This window comes from Gymnogyps californianus, chromosome 1, assembly GCF_018139145.2.
Source record: "Gymnogyps californianus isolate 813 chromosome 1, ASM1813914v2, whole genome shotgun sequence".
NCBI classification, from domain to species: Eukaryota; Metazoa; Chordata; class Aves; order Accipitriformes; family Cathartidae; genus Gymnogyps; species Gymnogyps californianus.
The window spans coordinates 129,422,989-129,432,430 of NC_059471.1; positions in this window are offsets into that span (position 1 = coordinate 129,422,989).

Here is a 9,442-nt window from a genome sequence, read left to right on the forward strand (position 1 = left end):
AGAGACTTTCGAGCTAGTATCTGGTCTTCTGGCTCTACCTAATCTGAAAACGGGGAGATGTGACAACTATAGCCTGGTTAGTAAAATCTTTGCCTTGCCAGTACTCACAATGAGTCGGGGTCCTACAGACGTGACCCAGAGCTCTGCCGATCACACTGCACAAAGCAGCCCCAGAGGAGACCCGGCCATGCTGCTCCCTGCAGTGGGCTCCTGCCCACCTTCTCTTCTGCAGGACCTGGGAGCAAGGAGGGGTCTGACATGCATTTGGTGCTGGGGCTTTCAACCTTTTTTTGATGTACGAACTCCTAAAATCATTCTGGTGTCAGTGCAGATCTCTGCATAGCAATTTTAAGCTGACTGATGAGAGGTCTTTTTTTTCCCCAGATAGCTCTAACACACCCTACTTCAGAAAAACTCCAGTGCCACATGCTGAAAAACTCCCGTAGGACAAATCCCATGATGTGTCACTGCCACCGTGCCCCGTTTTATCTCACCTTCCTGTGCTGTGATGTCACAACTGATGACTTAAAGCAGTTGCCCCTGAGACGGGGGCATAATCTCCCCCCTGGGGGAAGGGTGCAGACAGGTGCTTCAGGAGGGACAAGAGGTGGCTGTGGGTAGGAGATGGACGTTCGAGTTTTCCACTGCCACAGGCTTCCCACGGGGCTTCAGAAAAATCCTTCCGTGTCTCAGTTCTCCACCTGGACCCAGCCAACAGGGTCCGGGGACAGTATGATGTTACAAGGTGCTTAGACACTAGACTGATGGGGATTAGTGCTTTAGGCAGGCAGGTAGCCTGGGCCAGGTCTGGGCTCCTGAAGGTTTTGGCGTGCTGAAGAGCTGGAGAAGGGGATGCAACTGGTGCTGGCCAAGTTTTCAGAAGAGCTGGTTCAGAGACCAGGCGAGGCATGTTCCTGTGAGAGACGCTGAGAGCTGAGCTCTGGGTGATCTCTGTGAAAACCCAGTGATCCACAGAGAAGCCCTGAGCCAGTGTGAAAGTGTGGCCCAAAGCTGGTCCCCCAAGAGCTGGGGTGTGAATGGGTGCAGGCTGAGCTCTGGCCCAGGGACCTCATCAATTACTATAATAATATAATTACTAATAATGAAGTAAAAGAAATAAATAACACAGTCTGACACAATAAGTTCCCTTCTGGAAACCCTTAGGGCACATACATTCTGGCCATTTCCATCAATCCCCTGCCTTTTTCTTCAAGGGGGTGGGATCACTGGACTCCTGCCTAGCTTTGGCCATGATCAGTATGTCCAAGCATATGTCTGTGTCTCTGCCTGCATGCGCCCCATCCTCTGGGCGCACAATAACCTCCAGCGCTGTTTCCACCCAGCTCTCCAGGGCCAGGGTCTAAAACAAGGGTCCTGCACCAGGCAGGGCTGGGGTGGCCAGGTCTGGGGTCCCACTTACACCTTGGGTTTCTCCTAGCCATGAAAGTATCCATGTATTTAATAACATCTTGATGATTGGAGGGGTGTTTAATTTAGCAGCGTGGCGCTGGCTGCTGCTGACGGAGCTGTGCCCAGCAGATTTACACCTGTTGCACTGGAGTGGCAGCTCAGCTCTTCTTCGCTCCCGTCCTCCTGCAGTGCCCCTCAAAACCTTCCCCCTCCCCTGCCCGGACCGTGACGCCTGCCGGGGCGCAGCTGGCAGGGCTGGGAAGTGCTAGGGTGAGCTCACTGTGCCACCAGGAACCTCATTCCTTTCGGATGATGAGCCAGACAAGCTTAGCGCGCTCCTTAATTTTGTAAGGGGACAGAAAGGATTTGGTGCTCTTGAATTTCTGCTCCGTTTTGACCTCCCTCTTCTCTAACTGGACTTTGTACAGTCCGGGACAGCCCTGAATCTCTCTAAAAAGTCTGTTGGCACCTGTCAGGCACTTGCATTTCTAGGATTAATAGTTTCCAAGCAGTACTGATGTCTTGCAGGCAGTCCTTTATGCATGCTCTGGGCATGCCTTTTTTTTTCTTTTTTTTTTTTAATGCCAGGCAAATTTTTAGTTCAAATGCTTCTATGTGAATAAGCCCTACTGGCAGCAAACCCACCATGGATATTGGTATGTAGCTGGGGTACAGTTACACAGCGTTCCCAAGAATTCAGAAGTAATGACTTGGGTATCCTCTTCCCTCAGATCATTAAGTCAGCCTAGAAACCAGGAGATCTCAGAAGTGTCTTGCTTGTGATATTTTTCCCCGGCATGGCAGCTTCTGAGTGCCTGTGCTTAAGCTTTTACCTGCAGCCACAAAAGAGGGAAAAGCTGCTCTATTAAAGCTGCTCTGTTTGAAAATGGAAGCTGAAATGCTTGAGTAATAGCATGAAACCTGCCATCAAGAGCCACAGAAGGACCTGAAAATCACAAACTGTAGGATGATATGGTGAAAGTTAGCAAAAAGGTGGAGACCTCACTTCACTCCTTAGGAATGGCTGAAAACTGCTGTTGCAGCTGACGGTGGGAAGAAACATATCTCCCCCTTCCTGAAAATGAGCTGCTACCCGCAATTCAGGGTGACTAGCAGCTTTTTGGCCAGAGGAAACATTTCACAGCTCCTTTAGAATCTTTTTGCACCTCTCCTTAGAAATTGTCACCCACGCTTGAAGAGACACTGGCTTGTGTTGCTGAAGAGTCTCCACATCCTGGGACAGAGCCTCATGAGCCTCATGAGGCAGGAGCTCCTGCCTGGCCCATTGGCCGTGTCTGCTGCGGGAGGCTGGGAGGTGGAGGCTGAGGCTCCACCTGGTGAGGCTGAATGCTCAGAGGAGCCTTGCTAGAAGGAAGAGACCCCAGCAGTAGTCTTCTGCACCAGCCCTGTCCTGGGATACAAAAAAAAAAGCCCGGCACACCCGAAAACATGCAGTCAGCACTTCCCTGGAGAAAAGGTCTCTCCAAGCCTGGGGCCAGCAGGGTGTTTTTACCAGAGCATGGCTTTGCTTTTCTTTCTAACCGGAGGTTTCTAGCTAAGCACCACCTGGCAGCACCCCCAAGCTGCAGCCTGGGCTGTGGCTTCCATAAAGGGCCACTGGCTTCGCTCATATTTATAACGCCTGCCTCCACTGCAACGTGCCAGCTTCCAAGAGGTCGTCTCTCCCCCAGGCGCAGGGAGTCATTCCACACGGTGTGCTCCGGTTTCCATCCCCATGTGCCAAGGGGCCTCCCACCCGCCAACAGACGGGACCTGGGGGTAGCCGGGCGGGGGGCATGGCAGAACAGTCCAACGGGGAAAGAGGATGGGGCAAAGAGGGTGCACAGGAGATACAGTGCCTGGTTTCTAGTGTAAACTCTGGGAGGTGCGTGGCTTTCTCTAGTGGTGCGGGGGAAGTGTGAGCCACTACATCCCTGTGGGAGACAGGCTGTCTCCAGGCAGGTGAAGATTTTTCTTCTTCAGGTGCATTTTAGTTGGCACTGTGGGTAAGGAGGATCTCAAAAACTAGGGCATGGCTCCTGCACTGGATATGGCTTGGACCCTTCTCCTCTGACTTCGTCAAAGATGACTCTGGACTTACTTGTACAGCTGCCAGCTGTACAACATGGTACACTCCAAGCGGAGTTGTACCAAAGAGAAGATTAGACCACCAGATGCCAGCCTGTGGCCAACATCCAGATTTTCCTCATGGTTTGACAGGGAGAGCAAACTATGACGTTGCTCTCGACAGGTCCCTTACTGAGTGCCGTGGCCCTAGTGAAGGCTGGAAACTCCTGAATGGGGGGTATTTTGGTGGGCAGGAGATACAAGTCAGCTTGGAGGATGTGACAGGTTTTAGGTGAGAAGTGAGGCTGTATGTTGATGGTGTTCGTCCTCTTCTGTCTCAGAGCACGTGCGTGGAGTCAGGAACCAGCACTGCAAACTCGGCTCTTCTGCCTCTCGGGAGCCACATGTCGCGGCTGTGTGTAGCACCCGCACACTGAAGGCTGCAACTAAGCTCCTACAAAGCTCCCCAGATTAGCAGGTGTGGATATACAGGGCAGGGATGGAGTAATTCGAGCTGGAGTTGCTGTTAGTTAGCGCAGTTAGGCAAATGTCATATGTGAAAAGAGGATCTAAAATGATCTAGCATAGCAGTTTGTGCTCTGTTCTTATCAGCCAGTAGCAAGAAACAAAGGTAGCTTTAAATTAGTAAATATAACCATTCTTCCTTCGTCAAGATCTTTTTTTTGTCTTTTTTTTTTTTCCCCCTTCCTTTTTTCCTGTGTTGGTTTTGGCTTTTTTTTTCTTTCTTTCCATTTCAATCTAGTACAGAGGGAAAGATTCCCAGGAGGATTACAGAGCTTTCCTTATGCTATCTGGGACATTTTGACAAAGATACAAATGCCTGCCTTGCCATAAAGTGACATTTTCTGGACTACTTATATTACTATTTTGTCTGAGTTAAAGCCTGCAGATTTACGAACACAATGCCCTTTTAAAGACCAATTTCAGGCTGCAGTCATTTCTGGATCACTATTCATTTGCAAGTAGCAGATTTTGGGGGTTTAAACAGGCAATTAGATATTTAAGGCTAGTCTTGTGAAGATGTGAAACTTTTATTTTTTGGTGCTCCTACAGTTTGTTCTGGTCACTATTTGTCCAGATTAGACCCACAAAGCAGAGATTTAGGCAGCTAAATGAATCAGGACAGGGCCTGATTCAGTGATGCATTTAATATTTTTCAAATCTGCTGAAGACCCCAAGTACTTAATAGTTAAGTCCTTTTGACTTCCATGTGTTGTGAACATACACAGAACTATGTGGCTGAACAGCATCATTTATGCTGACAGCGTGAACCCAAATAACTGCACATGCCAAAAAGGGGAAGACTACCTAAGAATCATCTCAGGCAGACCATCAATGACATTAATTGAAGCGCTAATTAATTGAAAAATATCCAGCTAAAACTCTCCAGTGGCAAAACGCACAGATCCTGTAACATAAAGGACTTCACAATTGTGTTTTAATTTGACAGAACTGTTCCGATAAAACAGTGAAAGTATTTCTTTTGACATTTTTAATTGCAATATTTTTATTTTTATCCAAAATTTCCTTCCTGTACTTAACCTGTGTCTCATATGAGAGCTGGGAGACCACTGCGTGAGTATCAGGCCCTAAACCCCCCCATTCACTGGAAGCATTGTGAAGGAAACCTGGTGAGCCTGGTACCCAGGGAGAGGGAGCAGGAGCGACCAAACCTGCCCACAGCCCTCAGGCCCTGAGCGACTTCACTTATTGAACTCGAGTGAACCAAACACTATGACCAGCTGCTATCTATAGCTACCCAGTGACAGTAGGTTGGCTTTTTTTGCCTGTAAATTACTGGACACAGGTGGGGAATTTATTAGCATAAGTAAAATTAGGAAGCAGTACTGCATCCGTCTTCCTGCTGATGCTGACATGCTGCGAGATGTTGACCTTCTCTGAAGTGTTAGCCTGTATAGCTCCAAACCCAGCGAAAACACTTAGGCCTGTGCTTAATTTTGCATCCCATTAGGTCTGCCCTTGCGCTAGAAGTTAAGCATGTGGGTCACTGTTTTCCTGGATCAGAGCCCAACTCCTGAAGGTCCTTCAAGATTTAGCTAGCTAGAGCTTCTTAAATGATACAGTGCAATTAATATTCTGCTCTCTTTTCTATTAGTGGCTGATTTGTGATAGGTTGGCTGGGCTGGTCAGAAATATACATCCAGCCATCAACAGTTTCTCACGAACTATCAGCTATACACACATCAGTAATTTCTACTTAACAAAGTCTCTTCTGGGGTGCCTTTTTGTAGCTGACCAAGGCTGTCCCTTCTTGCAGACCCAGTGCCCACTTGCAGAGGTCTAAATTAGGACCCAAACTGTGAAGATTGAAAGTGACTTTGCTTTCGCTCGGAGTTGTCAGAAGACTGAGAGCAGCTGCTGCAGGGTGACCAGGTCATCAGACTGAGCTGGTGGCCCTCGAGTGCCCTAGGTGGTGGGATGTAGCCCGCTGTGTCTCTTGTATGGTGGTGTGCCTGCCACTGCAGGAGACGGGGAATGATCTCTCCATCTCCTCGGACATGGGCAGAGGAGGTGATGGGATGACCACGTCCTCCGAGTGAGGTTGCCCTGTTGGTCCCTGCAGCCTGCTGTCCTTGACTTCTCTGCCCTTGGCCTGTTCCTAAAGTCCTGCAGGGTCTGCTTCCTTAAACAGGAAAACAGCAGACAAGTGTTTCTCACTTGCATTCCCAGAGCACTGAGGAGCCCAGCTCTGAGAGCAGACATCCATGGTGCTAGGTGCTGCACAAACGCAGGACAGAGAGTAAGGCAGCAAGTTACCCAGTTGCCACAGTAAATGGTGAGGGACACACAGGGAAGGATGCAGAAGTGGTGTTCCTGGTCAGCGTACGCATCGACACTGGTTTCTCATGGGGCAATGCAGACAAACCCCTGCTTCGTGAAGACATCTGTCTAGATTCACATTTCTGAGTGGTCTACATCACCTCAAACAAGGGCTGAGCTCGCAGTGCCGCTCAGTAACACAGCCAATAACCCAGCTTCTGCCCCTCGCTGGCCACCTTTCCTCACGAAGCCTGTAGGCGTTATTTCACATTTTTGAGACCTTCACCTTTTCATCCGTTTTAGAGAGTTGTCCAGCCAGTTCAAAAGTTATCGGGAACATCCACGCGGGGAGCTGTGTTACCCGTGCAGCAACACAAATACGCGCTCTCTTAGGAAACGGCCGCTGAACCCAGAGACGCCACCCATTATTTTTTTCTCCCTCCTTTCCGGCAGGGTCCGGGCCTCGGCCCGCCGCTCCTGTGCCCCCCCCGTGTCCCCGCAAAGCCCCCGCCTGCGGAGCATCCCCTGCCCGCGGCCGCGGGACCCCCCCTTCCGGGCACGGGAGGCACCGCCGCCGCCGCGGGAAGCGCCGGACGACACGAGCTGCCGCCGCCGCCGGCCGCCAGGTGGCGCCGCCGCTCCGCGCGTGGCGCGGCCTGCGGCCCGCGCGCTGCCTGCTGCCCCCGCGCTGCCCGCTCTGCCTGCTTCGCCCGCCCTGGCGGCAGTGGGCCGTGGGGAGGCTCGCCTGCCTGCCTGCCTGCCTGCCTGCCTGCCTGCGGGATAAAGTCGCCCCGTGTCGAGGGCCAACAGGTAAACCCGTGCCTGGAAGAAGTGGCGGTGATGGCGCGTGTGGCATGCCATTTTCTTCCTCACCTGCCTTGCCAGCTCCGAGCTTCCTGACACATAACGCCGTTTAGTCTGACAGCTGCTCCCTGAGCTGTGCTGGCCACCTTTCATGGGGCTACAGCACAGTTCATGAAGGGCCTTCTCTTTGTTTCATTGGGTGGTGTTTTAACCGGGACCTTTCCAGAGGTCTGGGCTCCAGTGTGCTCCCCACAAACAGTGTTTGCACAGCCAACAGGGTGACTGCAGTGTGAGAAGGAGTGGCTGAAGAGTCAGAGGACCTTGGAGGTGGCCGCTAGTGTGAAATTCAGGTCTTGGCTTTCCATTTTTAAAACCTGAGGTTCCCCCCAGCCCCAGCAGTTGCAGAGGGCAGCTTGAAGCCATGATCCATGGCAGGGTTTTAAAGGTTCAGTAACCAAAGTGTAAAAATGCTCGGCCCCTCCCAACCAAAAACACACACAATAAATTAAACCTTGTGATTTAAAGATGATCATGTAACTTTGAGGGCTACAATTTTTGAACAGGTGAGGATGGGTCTATTGGGTTTTAAAGGTGTGATAAACCCTTCTCCCAGGGCTGATCCAGCAGCAAGGCAGACCCTTACCTTTCCCAAGGTGGGATATTGCACACTCTTCCAGCACTGATGGAAACGAGGTTACTCGGCCAGTTGGACTCAGGTTTAGCCTCGTCTGCTGGGCCCATGTTTCATGCCGACTCAGACAGCCTGGCATCACTCCCCCTTTTTGTAGACCAGAGAGAGGAGAAAGTCGGGGTGAACAGCACGAGCGAGCGAACGGCGGGGCCTTCGGGCAGCTCTCCGTGAGCGCTCGCAGGTGCAGATGGTGTTATTTCCCCCCGAGGGCCGCAGGGTGCCCGCAGCTATGCGGGTGTGCGGCTGAGCAGGGCGCTGGGGATTTGCACGCGCCCTTTGCACGCCAGGCGCCGGCTATTTGAATGACAATGGGGCGAGGGGCAGGTTAGGTGGAAAGATCTTTCTCTGTCTGCGTGGGCTGCCGCTGGCAGCTGCAGTCCAGCAGCCGTCCTCGCCTCCCCTATCAATATCCTTTCCCCTGAGCTGGAAGGACTAAGGGATAATTTAGTCTTTATGCTAGTTTGGACTTTGCCTGATTACCAGCTGAGCCTGATTACACAGGCCTTGTCGTCCCTTCTGGGAAATAGCCCAGACAGCACGGAGGGGCTGCTGTTCCTCCCGCCAATGCTGCCACTGCCGAGCCCTCTTATTTCATTTTGGATTGCAAGATGGGCTGCTTGTTCTCTCCGCCGTCGTCCCTGTGCACCCACCATCTGAGACCAAAGGACCAAGTTTTTCTTGAGGACCCTGAATTGCATTCACACACAAGGCTTGAATGCAAATGCGTAGAGTCAGCTGCTGGGGAGCTGAGCTCTTGTGACTACCGATGACATGGACCTGGGCCGTGGAGCAAGGAGCGAGGTGGTGCCCACCTTCAGGTGGGCCTCCTTACCCACCCCAGTTTCGCTTTTCTTTCACAGCTTGGCACCTAAGCCTCAGTCTGTGCCAGTCTGTGCCATAGCTACACTGGGTGCCTTGGTTTTCCATGTAACTGGGAGCAGGAGTGAGCTGTCAGGTAGAAACTGGTTCAAGCAGCAAAGCTGAAGATCCATTCAAGCTGAACATCCCAGCTGCAGCTACTTCAGTGACAACAGAGCGAGTGGCAGCCCGGGCAGAGCTGAAGTACCGGGAACTGGCAGCAGCTAGCAGTTGCAGTCCAGCAGCCAGCCCATCCTTCCCCGTCAGTAGCGGATTGCCACTTAGGAGCACTTGGATCAGCCAGACACAAGATTCAGATCTCCATCCATATCAGCAGTTCTGCAGAGTTCAGATGAAGGGAAGTTTTGGCTTTGGACTTGTGCAATTTTCAAAGCTAATTAACATATGGTGTTTTACTTGCTGTCTCCAGCCCCTTTGTATTAGCTGTGATCCAATTTTAAACACCATAGATGGATTAGGATGGTCATGGTCCCACGTTCATTTGGAGGGGAATTATGTAGGGAGATGGAGGGAAATAATGCAAAACCAGAGCCAGGACCAGTTTAAAAGCATCCCTGCACAGCTGAGATATTTCTGGAGCAGCCTCTTTTGCACAGAGGAGTTATCACAACTTCTGAAGCTTAATGAAAACATTTGACCCTTGACTTGAACTGAGACCTCTGGCTGTTGACCCCAGGAAAACTTAGGAGAAAGGGCAGTCGCATTCTGTCTGCAGCGGCTCTGGCCTCTGAATGGCTCCGCCTGTTTTTAGGAGCTGTCGCACTGAACTCTCCCTCCAGCCTCCCCGCA